The sequence below is a fragment of the Ambystoma mexicanum genome, chromosome 11 (genome assembly GCF_040938575.1).
Source record: "Ambystoma mexicanum isolate Mex_15411 chromosome 11, UKY_AmexF1_1, whole genome shotgun sequence".
Classification (NCBI taxonomy): Eukaryota; Metazoa; Chordata; class Amphibia; order Caudata; family Ambystomatidae; genus Ambystoma; species Ambystoma mexicanum.
In genome coordinates this window covers 574431107-574456196 of record NC_090934.1, presented here as the reverse complement: position 1 = coordinate 574456196, position 25090 = coordinate 574431107, and the positions used below count along the sequence as shown (strand labels likewise).

The 25090-nt window shown below is 46.4% G+C and overlaps 1 protein-coding gene across 15 annotated transcripts in view; it reads left to right on the top strand.

Annotated features, from left to right (window-relative positions):
* The window catches only part of PPFIA1 (PTPRF interacting protein alpha 1), a 1842515-nt gene that overhangs the window by 547420 nt on the left and 1270005 nt on the right, over positions 1-25090 (top strand). The window lies entirely within an intron of this gene.

The following is a 25090-nucleotide window of genomic DNA, read 5'->3' as shown; positions in this document are numbered from 1 at the left end:
GCATTCTGCTTTGACCGGCACTCTTCCTTCCCCACCCCCCCTCCTCTGCACTTCTAGGTACTGCACTTGCACAATCCAAATGTCACAAGGCCTAGTAGGACTGTTTTTGTTAATCTTCATCCCTGTCCGTAAGCCCCGCCCCCCCCTTCCAAACACCATTTGCTGTATAGGCGCATTATAAATACCCAATAAATAAATAAAAAGAAAAACTTTAGAAAAGTCTTTACTTTCACCCAAAATCAAACCAAGTGCGCATAGAATTTGTTGGATACTTTGAAGCCGGCATTGGGTGTTTTGGCAGTGAGACTGAAGCTAATGTGTATGTGTCTAAGAGGGGTGGTAGTATTCTTGGATGGTATGAGCAATGTGACCTGGGGATAATCATCAATCCCAAGGTGCCGGATCACATTGCCACTGTCTCCCAGGAGTTTTGAAAACCTGAGGAGTGCTTTGACTGTGTATTCAGCAAGATCATTGGATGTTTGAAAGGGTTTTTTCACAGGATTGTGTGCCCCTAGTGTGAGACCCCCACTCCTGCTTGGCTGCCTTCTGCTTTCCTCCTCACACCCCTCTATGGTGCTCCGTTTACCCGATCTGCTCTAACTGCTATTCTATCTCCTAGCCATCTCACTAAGTCTGTTAGGAAGAAGCTCAAAAGAGACATACTGTTCTCCAACCAAGGCATCCCTATCTCTAACGACCACCAGTGCTTCCTCCAGGCAGACCCTCAATGACATCCTCTTTGTCGTTCCCTCTCCAGGCCTATGGACACCTCATATGATCTCTGTTCTCTCTCTCCTTTTTCCTCCACTCCCATTAAGGGTGGCTCTCGGTGGGAGGTCCTCCTGGCCCCCTTCCACTCCTCCAAGACCACCATTAATGTCTCTCTGAATGGCACCGTCTTGGTCCAGGGCCCTCAGCCCAATCTCCTTTTCGTTAGACGCTTCCCGCATCTTATCTTCCTTCCTTCTCCTGCTACTCCTACCTACTCCTCTCTGGCTCCTCTGCCACCTTCCTCTTACGCCACCTCTCTGGCACCCTCCTCTGCTTCGCTGGCTGCTGTGCTTCCGCCACCTCTCTGGCACCCTCTTCTACCTCTGACTATTCCATCTCCTTCCTCCTCCTTTACCCACCCTAGGGCACTTCTAACACCTCTGCAGGGCGTAGCTCATGCCTGTCCCCCTCCACAGAAGTCTTTCAAATGTGGCAATCTGCTCCACATCGCTACCCTTAACTTGCGCTCTGTTATCAACCACTCCTGACATCTGCTGATTGCATGGTTTACGGCCAACGAGTTTCGACCCCCCCCCCCCCCCCCCCGATGACTACAAGATCCTCTCCGAACCCAGAACCAACAGTCCAGAAGGTGGAGTAGCCCTGATCTTCCCGGAGTGGATACCTGCTTCTGTCACTCCTACACGGGTCTGTTCCTCCCTTGAATGCCTGCTCTCTCTCTCCTGGCCTCTTACTGTGGCCACCATCTACAGGTCACCTGGTCATGTCGCCCTCTTCCTGTGGGCCGAGCTCCCCTCCCTCCTTGCCTCAACTTCTCAACTTCTTCTCAGACCTCAACATCCACTTGAATGCCTCCAGCCCCTCCTGGGCTCTTTCGCAATCTCTGCAACTCTCTTCCTCCCTCTGGCCCGACACTCTGCTGGGCACACCTTAAATGTTCTGATCTCCTCAGACATCCCTGCCTCTAACCACTCCTCTCTCCTGGACTGACCACTTTCTTCTCTCCTTTCACCTGTCGCTCTCAGTCCCCCAGGTGAAGCTGACCCCAGCACTGCCCCCCCCCCCCACCTTCTCGGTCATCCGGCCCATGAAGCATGTGTCAGTTGAGGCTTTCGTTGCTACCTTCTCTCCTCCTCCACCTGTGGCTGACTTACACTCTGACACAGCCCTCTCCAACCTGCATCTCTCAATCTCTAACACTCTTTATGTCCTTGCTCCACGGTCGTGAGGATCTGTCCGAAGCCCACATCCAAGGTCAATTCTTGGTATGATTCCGACCTTGCCACCCTTAAACACAAGTGTAGGGTGGCTGAGAGGAAGTAGAGGGCATCAGGCTCATGCCCCCGACAAACTGGCCTGCCGCCTGCTCCAAAGGCAATATAGACTGTCCTGTCCCAGAAGAGAGCTTACATCCAAACCTGCGTCTCTGCAGCCTATAACAACTCAGTCGAAATTGTCAAATACTGCACGGAGCTGGCCATTCCTGCTGCAATCTCCACCTTTCCTGTTCCCTCCCACGCCCTCTGCACGGCACTGGCTTCTCACTTCACCACTAAAACTTAGGACATCCTGTTCACTCTCTCGTCTTCCTCTCACTCTACCACTCCTGGCGCCCCTCTGGCCATCTCTCCTCCTCCTTCACCCCTGATGATGTTTCTAGACAAGACCGATTTATGAACATTTTGTCAAGGCAGGTGCTCCCCTGCTCCTCCAGAATCATCATGGACCACCTCGACACCCTCGCTCTGGCCTTGGCAGATTTCCGCAATCACTCTTTTGCCACTGGAACCTTCTCTCTCCCCCACCAACTCCCCCCTTAAGCTCTCTGTGCACCCTCTCCTCAAGCCCTCTGCCGATCATTCCTCTCTGGCATACTACCGCCAAACTCCTGGAAAAGCTGGCCACCTCCCAGCTTACTCTCCATACTGAATCTGTTGGCTCTCTCCACGACCACCAGTCTGGCTTTAGAGAAGCCAGAAGCACAGAAACTGACCTGCTCTCTAATCTCGACTCTAACCTTCCTTATGTCCTCATTCTCCTTGATCTATTCTCTTTCGATACGGTCAACCACGCCACCCTGATCAATCGTCTGTGACAACCTGGGCATCATGGGTCGGGCCCTAGCATGGTTGGCCTCCTTTCTCTCCAATCGACCCTCCCAGGTCCAACTTGGGTCCTTTCCCCCTCCAACCTTTCTCTCTACTTCAACCATTACTTGGCTCCTCTGGCCCACCACGTCTCTTCCTTCTGTTTTAACTTTGTGTTATGCAGATGACACTTAGCTCTCCTTTAGGCTCCCTTGAGCCTCCTCTGATCTTTCGCTCATTCCTGACCGTCTATCCGGGATTCAGGAATGGGATGCCTCTAACTGTCTCTTCCTTAATGCTTGTAAGACTGAGATCCTTCTCATTGGGGCCACTGCTCCCGCTTTCCCTCTTGCAATCTGGCCACCCACCCTGGGCCCTCCACCGCACCTTCCTGCGAGGCTAAGAACCTTGGGGTCCACTTCGACTCACCCTCTCCTTCTCTCCTCACATCTCGCACATCTCTAAGAAGTCGCACTACCAGCTGCACCTCTTCAGAGGTATTCTTCCTTGTCTCATTTTCCTCCAGGAGCTCACTGTCTCCAGAGCCCTGGTTCTCTAGGTTGGACTACTGCAACAGCCTCTTTCTAAGTCTGCCTGCCTCTACTCTTTGCAACTAATCCAAAACAGGACTGCGAGACTAGTCCTTGGCCTCAAGTCCAGGGATCGTATCTCTCCAACCCTGAAATCTCTCCACTGGCTCCCGGTGTGACTGCAAGGATCAATTTCAAGACCCCCTACGTTGTCCACAAGGCTTTCTGGGGCAAGGGGCCACACTACATCCAACTCTTTTCCTATCTCGAGCCCTCTGCCCATCCACCTGCAACTCTCTAAGGATCAGACGCTTCTCCGGGAGTTGGGGGGTGTGGGTAGACCTCTATCCTCGGCTGGGGCCTCAATCTGGAACAGCCTCCTTGCTTCTCTCAAACTTGAGCAGGACCACTTAAGGTTTCCGGAAGCAACTCCAGACCTTTTCTTTTTGCTTCTGTTTTCTCCCTCGCTGATGCTCCTGTCTGTTTTGCTGACTGTTTACCTGGCCGCCCACTGAACCTCACGGGCACAAGACTCCTGCACTACCTGCAACCAGTAGCCCCTATCACTGCATCTGGGCCTCCCACCCACTTAGGGGATTGTATCTGCAATCCTACAGTCCCCTACCTCTCTGCACTCATTACTCTGGCAGCACTTACCACGTTCTTGCCACTGCACTTTGAATGTTTTGTCCTCCATCCGTCTACCCTTCCTCGTCTTGTCACACCTAGAAACACTTGTGTACAGGCATGTTATAAATAACTTAGCATGTCAAGAGGGAGGCTGTTCCTGCTGCATCCAAAGCATGTTGCGTTCCCATTGCCTTGAGATAAGAGGTTACCAAAGAAATTAAAACATTGTTGTCTCAGGGCATTATTGAAGACTTGGAGGCACCAATGGGTTTCCCCTGCAGTAGTGGTTCGGAAGAGCAGCGTTGGGTTGCGCATTGAATAAGTGTGTCGTAGTTGACAAATTTCCCTTACCGAACATTGGTGAAATTGTGGGCATGGCGGCTGGGGTCAAATCGTTCAGTACTCTGGACCTTGCCTCTGGCCATCACCAAATTGCTTTACATCCCACATTTTAGTGATTACATCATTCATAACTAGAGAAGGGACTTTCAGATACAAGCGAATGCCCTTTTTGTTGGTGTCAGCTGCTGCCTTCTTCCTGCGCATGATGCATACCATGCTTGGGGTATTAGTAGAGAATGGTTTTTCCAGGGAGACCTTTTGGTCACAGGCAGGTCTGAGAAAAGGAGCATGATGCCAGGTTAAAAAATGTTTCGCGGAAACTAATCGAAGTTTGACGTTCAGAAAAGTAAATGCAGGCTTAGGATGTTCGAGATTGATTATTTGGGGCACAAATCTTGTGCTCTGGGTATTTCGCCAAAGGAGAGTCTTGTATCAGCAATTGTAGGCATAGAACCACCTAAAGATAAACTGGCTGTTCCATCTTTTTTGGGAGTGGTGAAGTATTACTCCAAATTTGTGAAGAGTTTTGCAGACAAGTGCAAATGTAAAAAAGACATGTCTTTTGGTTCGGTCTTCTGAGTTTCCGAAGGAATTTCTGCATATTAAAGAATGTGTTGTGCATGCACCCGTTCAAAGTAACTTTGCCACAAGTTGAGGACCTATGTGAGGTCTGCTGCTAGCATCACTGGTCTTGGTGCTGTTACAAAAGCAATCTGGTTTGGAGAGAGTTATAACTTTTGCCTCCAGGACACTCAAACGAGAGGTAATAAGATACTCGGTCATTGAAAAAGAGGCTCTGTGTGTCATGTGGGCCATTAAAAAGTTGAAAGCTTTCTTGTGGGGCAGGGAGTTTACAATGTACACTGACTACGCGCGGAGTTCCGGCTGAGTCCCAGTTTGCCCAGAGACTCTTTGTGTGTGTTTCTGAGAGGAGCTGCAGCGACGCGAGTGGAGTCCTCTTTTTACTTCCACTGCATCTGCATATATACTTTTTTGCCGCGCGGAGCGGAGTCAGGCTGAGTCCCAGTTTGCCCAGTTCACCCGGGTGCGACCGGGGGCTGGCTCTGGAGATGGTCGTCAGCCAGAAGGTTCCCCCTTCGAGTGGGCCCCAGATGCGCCACAAGACGCTGCAGCAGGGAAGTTGAACCCATGGACTACTCTGCTGCAAGCCAAAAGCTACAAGGTAAGCTTGCTGCTTGTTCGAAGCACTGTCGCACGAAGCTGCTCTGACCAAGCTGACACATCTGAAATCACCCCTGTCCCCAGTCCAGCATGTAAGGCAGCTCCCCAAAACTTACTAAGACCGCTTGTCTTGCTGTCCCTCACTGACCTTGCTCCGATGCCGATGCTGCCATTCGAGAAGGTGATGGCGGACGTTTCTTCTTCAAAACAATTTCCTTTTCCTGAAATGTATTTTTCTCCCTTTGATTTAACGGACGCTGAAATTATAAGCGCCACGCTTGTTACACAGGAAAAATCCAACGAAGCTGAAAAACCGGCGGTACCAGCCAACAATTCAGTTGACCAGGCTGGTGTTAGCGATCGCGCACGCTCAGCCACGCTTGATATTGCTGAGTCGGATCGCACCACGCCCGCTGTTGTTTCTAGTGCTGATCTAGTTATGAAGCATGACTGTAGTAACGTTACGGCAGATCGGTCCCCCTTCACATTAGGCAGCAGAACACTCGATCCATCGAACAATCCTCATCCATTAACAGGCCCTGTGTCAAATAAGGATACGCTTTCAGGCTTAAATGCTCCACAAAAGCCATCGTTGATGAATTGTGCCTCAAGTTCTACTAATAAGGCCGATTCTGCTCAACATGCTGCAGTTCTGGTATCGGCTTCCCAGTTCCCTGGCAGTACGCTTGATAAGGCAGCTTCTGCCTCCCTTCCGTCTAAGGTCGACAGGCCTGTTCATTTACTTCCACAAAATGGGGCACTGGACGACATATCACTCAAGCAGTGCCTGAACAGTGACCGACCGACTAGCAATAATTTGCTGCCGCTCTTGATTCAGAAAAATATGGAGCATCTGACTACGTCTTTGACGGTTCCATTTTCACTGCCAACTCAATCAACGCCGCGGCTTGGTTCTCAAGAAAAAGGAAATGCTTCGTACTCGCTGTGCACAGCGAAACAGCGAGAAGGCAGCAGCAGTGCAAAAAGATCAAATATATCAGCACTGTTAGCTACTCCATCAAAAGCCTCCACCTCCTCTACCGAGCCCTCAAATGTTCCAACTCCAGTTAAAGATGGTCCGAAAACACCAAATTCGAAAATTAATCTTTCAGTGGGAGCTGCAATACAGTTGCACAACAATGTGCTAGCGGCATCGTCCCAAGCTATGATCCCGTTTGTTAAGCTGCATGAGTCCTTGAATGAAAAATTTCGAGACCAAGGGGTCCTGCTATTGAATTTATCATCTAAACTGGATCAAATTGATTCCTTTACCAAGTTCATCCATCAAGATGTGCAAGCAGGAAAAGACTCAAGCTCACACTGGCAATCCCGCCTCAATGACCTTGTTACTCTTGGAGGTGTTAAGTGAGATTGCGCCCCTGTTAAATCCAGACCACAGCTCAAAAAAGCTTAAATTCGACACGCATAGTTTGGCTCCACCGCTTAACTCTCTTTCCAGGCCGCAGGCATTGAAGCAAAGTGGAGCTTCCTCTGACCTAGTGGTGTCTCAAAACGAGTCACAGTATACTCCATGGCAAGACAAAGTGCTCAACACCCAGCAGTGTCTAGTTCATTACACACCTCTGATTGTGTCCTCCTGCAAGTTTCGTCGGAACTTAAGATGCCAACGGCGGCCGTGGATGGGCCATCTCAAGAAGAAATGCAATCAATAACGGCAGCTACACAAGCCGATCACCAGGAAAGTGCCCTATCTACATTCGGCATCTTCACAGGTCCAGCAAAAACTGGAACAGTCGGCTGCTCTACAAAATCAATTACAGCCAGCACAAAAGTTAAGTACACGGCTCAAGCCAAACCTGTGAAATCGACTATAATGCCTAAGAAAGTAAAACCGGCAACGCACTCATCTACGAAAAGCTTTATAAGAAACCTGACCACTCCACCACGGCAAGGTCTTTTTAAGCGCCACAATGTGGGTGAGAATGTCCCCACGACATCGCAAAACAACGAAATGCTGCCGCCCCTGAAACACGGTGCAAAGCGGCGGCGCTTAAATTCAGATGACTGTCCTTCAATCACATCGGTGAAATCGGATTCTCCAGACTTATGTGACCTCTCTACCTATTCGAACTCAAGTGATGATGATTTGTCTCATCCTTCTTGCGAAGAAAACCTGCCTGACACCACAGTTGCCTTCGCAAGCTGTACACCCAAGGAAAAGCTGATCTCCTTCAACGTGATAAGTAGTGCAAGGAAGTCGCTCAACCACTTCTAACAAGGAAGACCTCAACTCCATGGTGGCCACTTCGAGCTTAAATCCAAAATTCACTACAAACCAACGTAAACAACAAATCCGCTCTACATCGAGGTCGAAAGATGTGCACCCACATAGATTAAACGATCATAAATGCAAACTAAGACTTCAAAATATCCACAGGGATGACAACGAGCTGAACCTCAATCGAGCAAATGTATTGCGACTTTTCAAACATATTCCACCTTTGCGGCTGATCAATTCGGATGACATAAAAACCGTCTAATACGTGACCGAACTTTGCTCTGATGCTGTCCTGCTACACATCGACGCCGCTGGAGTACGTAATACTCTTCTAAAAGCAGCTGAAGACTTACTGATGGACTGCCCATGTGGGCGGGACAAAGACTGATATGCAAATGGATATTTGCCATCTGTGAAAGGTACAGTGAGCAAAAAGCGTGTGCTGCAAACTCTCATCTCAGAACAGGTCATCATGCCATGCTCATTCTGGAGAGGAGCGCCTGCTACCTTTTTTGAAATATTTGCAAGGAACTTGGGATTGGTCACCCTGAGTTACCTGGGGGCAACCAGACGTGGACTCACTGCTCACTGTGCTCAGAGACGAAGCTTCACCTCACCTGATGATGAGGCCCAACAAGGCTGAAACACGTGTATGGGGTTGCTTTTGGTACTCTTGTTCAGAGAGGAATTGCTATAGCATTTCGGTGCTGGACTGCCCATGTGGGCGGGACAAAGACTGATATGCAAATGGATATTTCCCATCTGTGAAATGTACAGTGAGCAAAAAGCATGTGCTGCAAACTCTTATCTCAGAACAGGTGTCATCATGCCATGCTCATTCTGGAGAGGAGCGCCTGCTACCTTTTTTGAAATTACTGATGGCTTTGATATCTCAGTAGAACCTGACAAGCAATCTCGGAGCACTAACTCCGAGCAGCCGGCTCCTAGATCAGCCGGAAAAAAAGGCAGCAGAGGTGAGAACTCTCCGCCATAGCATGATTTCTGATGCGAGACCAGGCGTCTCAAGCCACCGAAATGAGAAAAAAGTAGGTCAGCGGAGACATCAGAACCAGAACTAGCCATGATTGTGCCCGCAGGAGGCCATTTACTCCATTTTATCGTGGAACACCCGAGGGTTCCATCATTTGTTTCAGGGTTTCGATTTTCCTCTAGACGACGTCTTTGCTATTTGTCTGCAAGAGACCTGGCTGGTTGATGCCCCAATGAGAGACGGCTATGTTACATTGGTCATTCCCGCAATTAAGAATACACAAGGTCGCCCATGTGCAGGGCTATTGACCTTGGTCCGTCTGTCTCAAAACTGGTCTTCTCCAATCTGCTCAAACCCAAACCCTTACGTACAAGGATCAATTATGCACTCATGGGCCGTTAACTCAACTGTATTTTCTTCTCTACTGCTTATCAACTGCTATTGGAATCCAGCGAAAATAAATGAAACGGTCTTCACCACTGCTATTAGTACTCTAATGGATGATGCAATTCTGAAATATAACAACTTGACAATCATCTGCTGTGGTGACTTAAATGGTGCATGGTTTAAGTTTGAGCCACAAACCAACTGCTACTGTCAACTCGCCTACGAGGATCTGGGCGTGAAAGAGCAACGTTGGACAAACGTAATGAAGTTGCATGATTGTGTGATGTTGAATGGCGGTGTGCGAGGTGACACTCCGGCGCAACCTACCTGGCATCGCAAGTCAATGCACAGCATTATTGATTATTTCTGGGTGTCTAGGAATTTTGAGGCGAAGGCCATTACTCTAAATTCCTTAAAAACGACTAAGAGCGACCATAGGCTGTTAAAACTCGATAGTTTATTGGCAGCGCCTGACTCTGCGCTTTTATATTCTGCGCCAGTAGAGGCACATCCAAGTGGAAATCGTTTAAGACTAAGCGTCAAGAAGATCTACTCTTTAACGGAAAATCTGATAAACTCGCCAATTGGTGTGGACTATACTCCGCTTCTATCGACTTATATAATAACCAACAATGATGCATCTCAGCAACATAAAAGTCACAATCAGTTGTTCAGCAAAGTGCTGGACAAAAAAAAGAAAGAGCTCAGAAGTGACGTGCTTAGAATAAAAAAACAAAAACATGTTTCCACTCTGATTCTGCTTGATGAAGTACAAGCAAGACGTGCGCTCTATAGAAATTGGATCAGATCACATAGATCCATTGTTGCTCAAGATCGTGCTGAACTCGTGAAGCTGCTGATCACCAAGAATGCACTTGACATTTGGAAAATCTTGAATATGGGGCCGTCAATTAGTTTAAATTCGTCGCAGAATACGATACCTGGTGCAAGCACTTCACGGCAGTGTTCAACAGTCAGGCTAAGGTGCATAAACTAGCTCTGGATGCTAAATTAGTGCCTTGGGATGTACAAATGTCTTACATTGAAACTGTGGATGCTATCAAGATGCTTAAAAACTCTCGCGCCGCAGGCCCAGACATGATTAGCAATGTGATGCTAAAAAAAAATCCTCGAATTTGGGCCCCCTTTATCGAGTGTCTTTTCCAAAAAATCGCTACCTCTAATAGACTGCCCGAGTCTTGGCTCACTGTAATCGTGATCCCGATTCACAAGAAGGGCAGCTGGGATGTACCTGAAAACTATCGCCCTCTTGGACTGCATTGGCAAACTTTTCGGCTCTAATCTAAGATTAGATTTGGTAAATTTGGCGAAAAAAGTGGGAATCCTGGATGTTCGTCAAACAGGGTTTTCGAAAGGAACAGGAGTGGATGTAAACCTCTCAAAATCTTAACAACACTGAAACGCGATGCCCTAAAACGAAAAACCAAACTTCATCTAGCCTTCATTGATATGAAGCAAGCGTTTGACGGCATTAACCGCAATCTGCTCTGGGCAAAATTAATCAAATGGAATTGCCCAGTGGCAATCCTTAACCCAATAATGGCTCTCCACGCGAACACTTCATTCCGAGTTCGCATCAATAAGAACGGTGCTCTATCCGACATCATTCCTACTACAAGGGGAGTCCAGCAAGGCTGCCCGCTCGCTGCCGACCTTTTCAAATTATTTCTGGCAGATCTCCCGATTCATCTTGCGCAGGCCCACTGCTTTCCTCCAAGACTAAACCAGTCCTTTGTACAATACATCGCATATGCCAATGATTTGGTCCTGATCGACAGAACACAGATTGGCCTACAACGCCTTCTAAGTTGTCTCTTTGATTACTTAGCCATCAATGAACTCGTAATCAATACAGACAAAACGAAAATCCTGTCAATCGGACCTACAACCAGCAGAAAAGATTGTGCATTTAAGTGGGCCGTTGGCGGTCACCCGCTAACCTCAGTCTCTTCGATTCGCTACTTGGGAATTCAGTTTAATAATTCAATCTGTGAAGATCAGTGGATAAATGATCTAAAACTGAAATCCGCAAGATTAGCGCTTCAAGCGGCCAAGCTCAATAAAAGCTTTGGAAAGTTTTCGCTAATTCCGGTACTAACATTCTACCTCCAAAAGGTTGTTCCCATCTTAACATTTGGCGCTGAGGCAGGCTGGAATATCAGTGAGCAAAAATGGAACCAACTAGAGGATCTCTTTTGGAGACGTGTTCTTAATCTCCCGGCCTGTGTTCCAATCATACTGATACGCCACGAACTATCGCTGAACTCCCTATTCACTCACGTGATCTGGAAGTCCATCCTGCTGTGGAGGAAGATGAAAGAGGCAGGTGGGGCGCCAGCCCACTGATGAACCCAAAATCAGCTTCCTGTTAGATCAATGGTACACAAGTTCAAGAATGGATTGTTGCTGCAGAAATCAACAACTTCGATTTGAAGCTTGGTCGTGGATTATAAATGTTGAAAAACGCACAAATCTTGTGGCATCCCAATGGCTAGGCAATGTACAAAAAAAACTAAATTTCCAGCCTCAATAGCTGACTCAATGGTATTCCTGTTTCTACCGTGAACAATTCCTTCGTTTTCGTTTAAATATCTTGAATACGAAGGAAATCCTATTTCAAAGGAAACATCCCACTGTAAACGACAATCTTTGTCGCTTCTGTGCTGGCTCGGTTGAAACCCTGAAACCTTTACTTCTAAATTGCCCAGCAGTTTGCGACCCTCGCTCTGTTCATCTAGGCAAATTCGCCCCTCTGGATGGGGATATGGTGGCATGGCGGCATTTGATCTCCTCTGGACAAAACACCAAACATGTTTGCGCTATCGTAAACTACCAGAATGCACTTCTGAAGCTTCCTCTTGAACATGAGGGGAGCTCATCCTGATGCTTCAGGAGTCTGCATTTATGATAATAAACCGCTGTGCCTGTAGCAAAGGAACGATATGTTGTCTTGAAACAAAAGTTTTTTTCTTTATGTTAAAACTGTAGTTTTTCAATTAAAAAAAATGTACACTGACTACAAGCCCTTGCTGAGCATATTTTATTCAAAAGGATTAGGGGGTGTGTCTCAAAGGATTTTAAGCTGGGAAACTTCGCTGCAGGGTCATCAGTTTGCCATGGAACATATTGTGGGAAAGGAAAGCACTCTTGCTGACTTTGTCCAGAGCCAAGAGAAACTGCATAGCAAGCAAGTTGTATTCTGAGGACGATTTAGAGGGTGAGATTTTTCTTACCCGTGGTGCCACCATTTTAGAAACTGATTGATTGGAAGGATGCTGAAAGTAAAGACAATACCCTCAGTAAGGTAAAATAATTGGTTGCTAGTGACTGGGCCGGCTGGTCTATTGAGGATTGTTTGGGAGTGTTCCACAGTGTTCGGGACAAGTGGAGTATAGAAGATGGGTATCTTCTGAGGTCGGGTAATTTTGTACCTCTGCAAAGGAGCAAAGCGAAACATCTTGAGATTGGACATGAAGGCCATCTAGATATGACGAAGAACAAGGGAGGTCTTCGGGCTGACTATTGGTGACTTGGTCTCGACAGGAAGATTGGTAAAATATTGTACAGCATGCAGTTATTCTGACAAAGGGCTCCCATGTCATGTTCAACCATTGAAACCTCTGGAGTTTCCAAAGATGCTGTCAACCTGTGGCCATGGATATTTTATGCCCCGTGATGGGAGTACGAGGAGTGCAAAAGTATGTTATTGTCCTAATGGACATGTACTCCAAATGGGCTGAAGTCAAAGTTGTCTAGGAAGCTGATTCATGGGCTGTTGTAGTTTCTAGATCGTTTTCCAGAGGGGGAGGGTTTTCCCACTGTTCTTACTGATAATGGCATACAATTCATCTCATGCATTCTGAAACCGTTTGAAAGGCATTGGAGTTGACCGTTACAGATCATCTCTTTTTCCATCCCGAGACCAACGGTGTGGTCGGAATATTTACTGTTACCATCATGCAAGGAGTGCGCGTGGCAGTGAGGGAAGGTAAGGTCTGGGAGGAGGAATTGGAAAAAAATTGTTAATGTCTATAGACCGTCTCTCCATGCAACAACTGGGTTAGTACCATTTGAAGTACTTGGGAAGAGGAATCCGTGCACTGCAGTATGTCCTGTTTGGCTCGGAAGGTCAAAATGTGTCAAGTGAGATGAGTCTTGAGGGTTAGAGTGAATTGCAAGAGTGGAAAATGAACAGAGCATATGATGCTCAGAAGAGGGCAAGGCTTAAAAGATGCTCTGAACGGGATAGAATTTGGGTACGTAAACCAGGCTTTGTACCCAAGTGGGCAAGCAAATTTGAAGGCCCAGTTAAGGTGAGGAAAGAGCCGAGTGATGCCATTATTTTGGATGATGGGAGAATTCTTAACTAAGGTAGGGTGAAACACAAGAATTAGGTTTGATTTGTGTCCTCCACATCGGGGAGAAGTAAAAAGATGTCATTTGTGACATATTATATTGTTCTGTGGTCGCGTGTTGCAGAGATTCCTGGCTAACGCCATTATTAATGTTAGACTTTTATAATGGCCGTTTCAATATTGTTTGGCCATCGTTTCTAAACCAACCTTCAGTGACGTTCGATGGACAGCTCCAGTTACCATCTTCGACGGGAGATCCTAGCCCCTCGACGAACTGACTTTGGCCTACACCAGTCCCTTACCAGGATATGGCGTATCACAGTAGGGAGAGTTGGGGGAGGCCATTTACTCTTATACTCGGAGAATGCCTATTTTTGTTTACATCACTTCCATTTTTTTGTTGTGCTGCCTTAAAAAATAAACCTGGACAATACTCCATTTAAATGTTGCCCCACCTGCAGCCGCAAATACCACTGGAAAGACATGCAGCGAGTGTTCAATTACTGTCTTCTTCGAGACCACGCCGAAAAACACTGCAAGTCTTACAAACTCTTCAAACCAAAAAACGTAAAGAAATCGCTGTACTAAGCATTATGCTGCCCACGGCCATAGCGTCCGACGTAGCAGACGCCAAAGAGCCTGATGAAGGCAGTTACGGTGCACATAGTAGAAGACCAATTGGGATTTCACAAGTTCCCCTGTGCTAGTCCCAGACTCCAGTAAGCAGGCAGACGGCCCTGTGATTGAGACTATTCCCGGCGACAAAAGCACCCATAGACATCACTACACTAAGCACACAACCCTGAGCTGTATGACGGCCACGTCCTGACTATGACCAATTATAGTGTGCGTTTCTGGTTTTGGTGAATATTATCAGTCTCTGTGCTCTACCCCCTATTCTGTTTATAATGCTTTGTTTTTGTATTCATTTAATTCCTGACTGATCCAAGGTATTTGCAAGTCAGTGGCTACATGGCTCCATAGAGACCGACATTCACTTATCAGTCTATTAGGTGAATTAGAAGAAGGGGGTTTTCTATGTAAGCCTATGCGCGTTCTAATAAACAATCCTCACAAGTTTGTTCTGTAATGATTGTTAGGTACACACTTGTTGGTGATTACAAATTGGTATGTTTTAATTCAATTGTTTCACATTCATCATAAGAGCAAATCTTCACATAGTATTATTTTTTCGTGAACTTGTGCCCATAGACACATTTTTAGTGAAATTGTGCCATTCCTAAGTAAACTTGTGCCAACATTTCTCTGCTAGGAGGCATGTGCTATTGTTTTGCCCATTCTTCGGCTTTGTCAAGGCACTTAATATATTGTTTGGTGTGTCATATATAATTCATAAGATACATTGTCTGCAATCTTTGTTTGGTATAATACAGGTAAGTTCCATTAGTTAACAAAATGAGGGTATATTTCTCAATTCTTTTGTTTCTTGTAGCTCCTGAATGAACAGACTTGCGTGGTTCCTGATGTCAAGTGATACTTCCACTTTTCTGGGGTTCTGTTTAAGATTGGGATCACTGCAGCTGCCTGCAATCCATCTTCTGGCTTATGCTACTCTTGGTTAGGCGTTCCTGTCTGTGGCTAATTATATCATTCCCTAGTGGGACTCGCCCTGGACCCTCCGTTGACCGCCGTCTGCTTGAGGCTTCGTTCATTCAGGAACTACAAGAAACAAAAGAATTGAGAAATATACCCTAATTTTGTGAACTAATGAAACTGACCTGTATGAAGTGCCTTGACAAAGCCCAAGAACGGGTGAAAAAATAGCACGTGCCTCCCAGCGGAGAAATGTTGGCACAAGTTTACTTAAGAATGACACAATTTCACTAGAAATGTCACTATGGGCACGAGTTCACTAAATAATTATACTATGTGAAGAATTTCTCTTTTATGATGAATGTGAAACAATTGAATTAAAACATACCAATTTGTAATCACTGACAAATGTGTGCCTAACAATCATTACAGAACTGAAACTTGTGAGGATTGTTTATTTGAATGCGCATAGGCTTACATAGAAAACTTCTTTCTTTCAATTTACCTAATAGACTGATAGGTGAATGTCGGTCTCTATGGAGCCATGCAGCCACTGACTCCCAACTAACTTGGATCAGTCAGGAATTAAATTAATACAAAAACATAAAGCATTATAAACAGAACAATAGGGGGGTAGAGCGCACAGACTGATAATATTCACCAGAAACGCACACTATAATTTGTCATAGTCTGGACACTTCAGATGACTAATGCATTGCCGACCCCACACAATAGGTTGATCAGTACATACTACCATCGCCAGAGGACCAAGCCAGCCAGTTGCTGATTCACTAATAGATAATCAAATGCAATACAATACAGTTAATTCTCCAATTGAATTATTTTTCAATCCTGCTCCAACGGATCCCTTCTACATTAGAGGTCAGTTGATACCAGACACCTTGGTGGTAACTACCACAAGGAAAAAAGGGCAGGCACCCCATTAGCAACCACAAAGGCGCCCCTGGACAAGGAAAGTAAAATGTTATATACAATGGGCAGGAAAGTGACAACATCAGCAGCGTAGCAAGCGCACATCTCCAACAACACAACCCTACTAGCCAGTTGCAACTGTCATATCTGGGGCACTGTGCAGCAACAACATGACACTGTACCAGAACCCCTGCAATCACAGATATTAAAAACAATATCAGAGGGTACACAGGTTGCCAACTCCATCTTAAAGAAGAACTTGGACACAGCAGGTAATGCTGGACGCATTATGGTGAAAGGGACACTTACAAAATGACACACATGGCTGCGTCAGTCAGGTTTCAAACTAGAAACCCAGGCTACCCGGTTAAACGTTCCAATCAAACCCAATGTTCTGTTCCGTAAAGCGGTCAATGATGCACTAGAGATTGCAAAAGAGGAGCATGAGACATTGAAGTTCTTGGGTCAAATCACCAACAAACCGTTCATACAATGGGGGGTGTTTCATACATGCTGTTCCTTCTGCTAACCAGGCTACCCACGGTCAATGGGATACAGTCTGGGACAATCCTCTTCCTTGGGTAATCCATAGGGTCAGTCCACACCTTACCAATCCAATTTTCAAAGAGGATATAAAAGGGCTAGAAGTAGGGGAAGAGCCTGTGTCTCTAAACAATGACATCCCATGCAACTCCAGTCGGGAGGTCGCATTTGCCAATTCACCCATGCATGGGAGGGGATAACATTCGATCGTTATGGGGGGTACTCCATTGAATTTTTGGAAAAATCTCTGCATCATCCTCCAAAATACCAGAAGATGTCACCACAACACAAGCTATCCCAAAAAATATGGCAGTGTGCCCTCAGGCGGAACATATGCCTCTGCTTTCAACACATTCCAGGGGAGCTCAGTCCTCTGGCAGACACCCTGAGCAGATGCCCTCTACCAGAAGTACATGAGTGGCAACTCAACAGAGAAATTATAGATGCAATAGTCTCCCAATGGGGCCATCCCCCTTAAACTTGTTCGCCACAAGCCTAACGCACAGTGGCCAGACTTTGCATCCAGGTTTCCCCAGCCAAGGTCTAAGGGGGATGCCCTGTGGATGAACTGGTCGGGGAAACTTTCCACCAACACCACTCCTGAGCAGAATAGTGCATAAAATGCACCAGGAATAAGCTACTCTAATCCTTGTTGCTCATATATAGGCGAGACAACCTTGGTTTCCACACCTTCTCAAACTGGTTGTGCAACGCTATCAAGCTCCCGTTCCCTTACAACATGCCAACACAACACAAGGGAGCATCTCTCCATCTTTGCCCTCAATCTATGAACTTGGCAGCCTGGTTCCTGAAGTAAAGTTATCTTGCTCGGACTTTTGATAATAGAGGGAAGGCCTTGCCTGAAAGCAGCTTCAAGCTGTCCATACTGGCACACTGCGGTGTGACCAGCCTACCGGGGTCTGAGGGACCACTGGCCCTGTGTTGCAGGTGTTCTGTTTGTACCTGTCTGCACCCTAGCTTATGCAATTGCACCTAGCCTGACAACTGTACCTAGCCTATCTGTCTTGCCATCTGAAACTATACCCAGCCTGATAGTCGCATATAGCCTGCCTGTACTCAGCCATTTAAAATTGTACCCCGACATCTGAAAATGTACCTAGCCTGATAGTTGCATATAGCCTGCCTGTACTCAGCCTTTTAGCATGTACACTCTAGGTCTAGGTAAACGTACCATAGCCGCCCACTATAGGACAGCTTGGCTACGACTCTACATTGCCTCCGCCATCATACTAGTATTACAAACACTTAGCTTGGGCACCAAAGCTAACACATTGCTCCCCTGCGCCATGTCCTCTCCTACCCATCTCACCCACCCTATAATGCCTGTCACACAACTTAATACAGGACTTAAAGTGAACCAGCATCAAGAAGGTACAACCATACAAAGGCCATGTAATACTGCGGACAGAAACCTATGAGTACGCGCTCGCCTGTCCAAACTGTATGAGCTACCAGCCAAGAAAATTTAACAACTAAATTTCCTAAAAAAACACCTACCCTTGAACGTAACTGCAGAGCCCACTAGGAAATAATCCAATCCCAAAAGACCCATACTAGATTACACTAAACCGACCGCTAAAGACAGACCTAGGACCACTCACCCCAACTCAGAAAACCACAAACCCCATCTCAAAGGAGCGCTTATAAACGCTAGGTCTCTAGTCGCACACGCAACAGAGATATCAGATATCATTCTTACAGACAACCTAGACTTCCTGGCCATCTCATAATCCTGGCTACATGACGCGGCAGGCCCTGCCTTATTAGCAGTTCCTGATAACTATACAATCCTACGAGCTGACACACATCTCTCGAGGTGGAGGTCTAGCAATTATAGCTAAAATCAGCCTAGACATGAGAATTATCACAACCCCTACTATGAAATCTTGTGAATGCCTCACGGTCAAAATCGCCACTGCTAACTCCCAAGCACTAAACATCTTTCTTATCTATAGACCACCAGGTCCTATTGGAACCTTCGTTGAGGATATCTCCACGTCCCTGTCCAATAACCTAAAAAATACCTCCCAAACAATAGTGCTAGGTGACTTTAATTTAGGCTACAATGACACTAAGGATAGCCAATCAACGGCTATTGCCCTGACCCTCTAAGAGTTGGGATTCTCCCAGAAAGTTAACCTACCCACCCACAATAAAGGTCGAATCCTTGATTGGATAGCGGAACACAACTGCGAAGCAAATATCACGGATACTGTACCTCAGATTTGGACTGACCACCACCTGCTATTATTTACAGTGACAACTAACCCTGCCACTGCCCAATCCCCACTTGCCCCACCTGTGCCCATGAGGAACAAAGAACTCATGACAGTGGAAAAATTGATGCCCGTCATAATACCTAAACTGAACTCAATCCCAGACAATATGGATCCTAATGTGCTTGTTGAACAGTACAATGAAGCTATGAATTCAGCCCTCGACCACATAGCTCCGCTCAAACTAAGGAATAGTAAACCGAAAAAGCACCTCAACTCATGGTTTACTCCTCATCTAAAAAATCTTAGGCTGATTAAAAGAAATCTTGAAACCGCTTGGAGACACTCCCCTTCAGCCGAAAAACAAACTTAACCTTTCTATAGCCTCATCCCAATACAAGAAAGACATATTATTAGCCAAACAGGAAACCTATAATACTAGAATATCTCAATCTAAATCTAGTGTCAAAGAATTGTTCAGTATTCTGAAAGAACGGGAAACACCTATTGTTCCACAAGAAAACTGTACCAAGGACAAACAATGGTGCTCTAGTATACAACTTGCCTTAACGAATAAAGTAGCTAACCTACAAACTAAAATTGCCCTCAAGAAAGCATCTCTAACGACTCACATCCCTTAGAGTATAGTGCCACTACCGCAGCCTAAACAAGAATCCCGATTCTGCTTCTCTAAGGTATTGACCACTGAGGTAGAAAAGGTCATTTTGGGACTTAAACCGTCCAACTGTAAAGGCGATCAATGCCCAGCACAACTTATTAAGGATGCTGCGAGAGAATTATCGCCATTCATAACCAAACTCATCAACTCCTCCTTTACCACAGGCACTGTACCGAACAACCTAAAAGAGTCTTGGGTACTGCCACTATTAAAAAAAGCAAACCTTTTGACCCGGCCATTCCCACAAACTTCAGGCCTATCACGACTGTGCCCTTTCTTCTAAAAATCCTAGATAAAGTGGCTTACATGCAAATACAAAACTTCCTAGAATCCAACCACCTACTCGGAACCCGCCAATCTGGATTCCGCCCACAACACGGGACCGAGACAGCTTTAATTGATCTTAAGGCCCAAATAGATGAGTGCAGAGACAATGGCCAAGCAGCCCTACTCCTCCTTCTGGACCTTTCAGCTGCATTTGATTTAGTTGACCATACAGTCTTATGCAGCCACCTAGACTCTGTAGCCCATTTCTCTAAAGAGGCTATAACATGGATCAAGTCATTTCTGAGTAACCGAACTATGAGTCTTCTCTCCATCAGCCTCGGCTGACCCGATCCCTATAACCTGTGGTGTACCACAAGGATGTTGTGTGTCACCTACTCTTTACAATGTATTCACGAAGCCCCTCTTTGACGAAATGGATCATCTGGGTATCGCCTACACTAACTACGCAGACGATACCCAGATCCTCCTTCCGCTTTCAGGAGATTACGCCAAGGATATGGCTCTAGTGAATAGAATCTATAGCATCGTTCAGGCATGGATGGCTACCCACGGCCTATGCCTGAACGATGACAAAACTGAGCTCATCATCCTAGGCACCCCAACATACATATCCAAACTCAGCCCTGACTATGCCAACTTCATTATCGATGGGAATAGCATAAAAGTAGCTAATGAAGTGAAGACCCTAGGCTTTTACCTAGACGCCACCATGAACTTTGCTAAACAAGTTAACTCTCTAGCCTCTGCTACTGCATACACATGCAAACTTATCAGAGCTAGCAAACAATTCCTCTCCACAGACCGTTGCATTACACTTGCCAGAGCCCTCATACTTTCCAAATTGGATTACTGTAATGGACTCTACATTAGGGCGAATAAACAGACGATCCATACAATTCAGGTCCTCCAGAACAATGCCCTGAGAGCAGCTCTTAAGATTAACAGATATGAGCGAATATCTTCTGTAAGAGAATACAAATGGCTATCCACTTCTGACAAAATCCAACTTAAGATCGCCTCCCTTACCCATAAATGCCTCAACAATAAAGCACCACCCTACCTCACGGACAGGCTATGCAAAAGAACCTCGTCCAGACCAACAAGAACAGCCAACGCGAACTGCCTCCAGGTTCCGCGCGTCAAACTCTCTACTGTAGGAGGACACGGCTTCCCAGCCAAGGCGGCGCAGTTGTGGATATCCCTACCCCCTGGCATCAGAGAACCTCAGCCCTTCGCTAAATTCAGACTGAACCTGACCAAGTGGCTGAGAGCAAATGACATCTAACCTGACCTGCACGACGCTTTTGACGCACCTACCTGATGCCTACCCTCTGCTCCCGGAACTTACTCAGTATGTGATTGAAGCTCTGTGCGCACCTCATTACTATGATATTTGAATTTGTTTTCTCTTCTTGCAATGTAATGTTCTTGGTGCCACTTGACCGGATATGTCACACTGTATATAACTGTATATTATAATCCTATGACTATCCAGTATACATGCACCCTGTAACTTTGTTTCCCGACCTTGATCCTGCCTTGTATATACCCGCTCACTGTAATATTGCTGATGACCCTGTACTTTCCTACTTACCATGTACTTGTAACTAAGTTGAGCATATTCTTGTCTTTTGCGCCCTGATGCCCCAGGGTCTGGCGCGCTCTATAAATAATAAACTAAGCTAAACTAAATCTTCGACGACGGTGCATGGATATCCTGAAGGAGGCACGGAACCCCAACACCAGACACTGCTACTTCAACAAGTGGAAGAGGTTTTTGATATGGTGCAGGTCACAATCCACAAATCCAAGTGAATGTTTTCCAGCCAACATTCTGCATTACATGGTTTACCTACTAGACCCCGGCCTAATATTTAACTTCAAGGTACACCTGATGGCTCGGTCAGCTTACACCACTTCACAGAACAAGATGTCCTGGTGGAAAGTTCCTGTCATTAAGGCCTTAATGGAAGGGGTTAAGAGGCTATACCCTCACATTTCCAACCCTCCACCGGGTTGCGTTCTTAATGTCGTGCTCTCCAACTCATGGGTCCGCCCTTCGAACCTATGCACAAGGCCAGCATAAAACACCTGACCTACAAAACTGCATTCCTGGTAGCCATCAACTCTATAAGACGTGTCAGTGAGCTACAGACTTGGTCTGTACAAGACCCTTTCTTCATAATCTACAAGGTTGTCCTCAGAACACACCCTAGGTTTTCACCTAAATTCTTTTTAAAGTTCCATTCTAATCTATCGAACTTACTATGTTATTTCAAAATCCATCGAACTCAGCTGAAAGAAGCCTCCATACACTCGATGTGGTACGGAGGGCAGCCGTTTACTATGTGAACAAAACTAAATCCCTAAGGAAAAAAGACCAACTTTGTTTCCATAGCACCTGGTAGAGAAGGCGATCATATCTCAAACGTCATCTCAAGATGGATAGTCAAATGCATACAACTCTGCTCCTATCCAAAAGAGTTTACCTTTCACTCCCAGGACTGACTCTACCAGAAGTGCCAGAGCTACCTTAGCCTTCATTGCAAACATCCCCCTAGATGCTGATTGCAAATCAGCTACATGGAGTTCCATTCATACATTCAAACAGCATTATTGCATTGACTCTCACTCTACGGCAGATTCACAGGTGGAACAAGTGGTACTAAAACATCTATTTGCCGCTGTACCTTCTCACATTCCACCTCCTTCTCCAAATACTGCTCGCTAATCTATGCAGAGCATGTGATCTTAGCAGATTCACATGCGCCCAGCCTTCCTCCTCTTCTGGAGTTGAAGGCGCATAGATGTTTTCTGGTCTAGCACTGTTTCTGCTTTATCACATCTGTACTCTCGCTACACTTCATGCAACCTCATGTCAGAAAGAAACAATCTGAGGGACCTCGACGAATGAAGGACCATGGGTACAGTACATGTCACTCTAGGGATAGTATTACTAACACACCTTGTCGGCGTCCGTTTTTGAATTTCGAAAACACATCTTGTAATACTCTGCGACTACCACTAGATGTCGGACTATGCAGAGCATGTGAATCTAAGCAGATACAAGCATCAGAAATACGATTACGGTGAGTAATGTCTTTCTCCTCATCATCTTGTTCTCAGGTGGCCAGGGAAGGGCCATCTCTCTTGGATCCCAACCCTGGGGTGGAGATGCGAGGGAGGATCACCTGGGTAGAGGAGAGTTTGGGTGTGGCAGGAGGATGTCCTTGGGTGAGACCCAGTATCCCTCATTTCCATTGTCTGAGGAAACCTTTGAACCCGTAGGCCCTTTAAGCGAGGTAGCGCTATATGGGATGGATGGGGATGCAGATTTTACTCTTCACCAATAATAAAACTGACTCAGGAATTTGGCATATCTTTAGCTGTTTCATTAACAATTATCTAAAACAGGGAGTACAACGGACGTTTGTTCAAGTCTCAGCGATTTACATGAAAAAACTGTTATACATTAAAAACTCGTCATTGACGTCATACTACGTGGCAAAATAAAAAATCCCACTTGAGGTTGTGATAGGCTTAAGGGGAACATCTAGGTATACTTTCTATGCGGGATATGATTATGATTGGGTCTCAAAGGTCAGGTGGACAGCTATGCCCACCCCTAGTGCAAGTCATCTTGAGCGTCGTAAAATACACATTTCATTGGCTTTCAAACTATAGGGCTCTTTGCTATGTGACCCTCCTATGATTGGTTGACATGCTTGCACCCTTCTGGAATATTCCACTCGCTAGCAGCACGCAAGCTGATACCCCAAGTGCTGGTGGGTTGGACTTGACCATGCCTCCCCACCCAATTAGCCCACCATCCATCATCACTCCTGCTGTCTGCCATTTAAATTGTCTCTGAACTCTGTTTTGCGAAGTATCACAGTATCTGAGAATAGAAGAAAGTGTGAGCATGGTTTTATATTCAGTCTCGGTGTAGCTATCTATTTTCATCTAGACCAAGCGACAGGAGATCGTATTTGAGTTCTTTCTTTCGTATTTAACCCTATTAAATGAATAAAACCTGGCACTTGTAGTGTTTTTCCATTACACCTCAACAGGAGCTCGCCTCGCTTCTCACGTTCATTGTATCTTCTTGAATAGATAACCAGTTTCTTGTCTGCCCCAACCCTTGAGACTGGGCCAGACAACCTTTCTCGAATCTTCCCTCATTGTCCGCTGTTTTCTTTTACTGCGCCACACTTTCACCCCTTCTGTTCATGGGGTCCTAGTTTTCTAAAAACACTACGTGGAACATCCAGATTGTATGTGTATTTCTGATGTTTGTTATTCTGCTTAGAATCACATGCTGTGCATAGTCCGACATCCAGTGGTCACTGCGGAGTATTGCATTTTGTTTTTCGTAGTCGAAAAGGGGACGTCGACAAGGCGTGTCTGTAACAATATCCCTATAGTGACGTGCGGTGTACCCACAATCCCTCACGCGTCGAGGTCCCTCAGATTGTTTTTTTTTCCGCCCAGCTATGTGGTCGCCTTTACGCGGAGCTTCTCGAGAGACATTGCAAAACAGATTTCTTGGACCTTGGTCCTGATTTATTAATACTAACACATAGATCCCTCCCCTCGACGTAGCTGCAAAGCTGTTTCTCCGCCGAGCAAGACCTTCGACGGAAGAGACGAGACGGAGGAGATCCTTCGGCGCTGCCGAACACGTGGCCTGGCCTCGCCGGCCAACATACAGTAGGGAGAATGGGGTTGTGGAACTTTTCTTGTTTCTCTTTGAGAATGCCTTTCCTTTTCCCCTCGCTTTCCCTCGGGGTTGTTATCACCAAAAATTATTGCCTCAGCTATGGAGAGGACACCATTTAGATTCTGCCCGCGCTGCAAGGGCAAGTATACTTGGAAGGACAAGCATAAACGCTGCAACCGTTGCTTGCCCCTCGATCACAAAGAAGAGGGCTGTGCGGCTTGTCAGCTCCTTAAACCCAAGACTCTTAAAGAACGTAGAGTCAAGAGGTGGGCGGCCTACGCTATGCCGAAGTCCGGTTCCTCACCCGCCGCGCTGCAGAAAGTGACGAGGAAGGTGATAACGCAACCTCCGTTTCGGAAGTCATAGACCTCTCGAAGGAGCGCTTGCGTTCCGCGTCGTCTGTCCCCGGCCCCGACAGGCTCGGCTCACGCCCTGCTTATGGGGATGAACACCCCGGCGACACAGACGCACAAAGAACTCACTCCCTTAAGCACACAACCCACAGCTCTTCTTCGTCAAAGACGAAGAACCCATTGGCGCCGATGGAGACGCAGGGCACTCCGGCCTCTGCTTCAGACCGTAAGAGTCTAAAGCCCCACTTGCAACCGCAGCCGCGACCAGCGACTGGGCTTTCCAC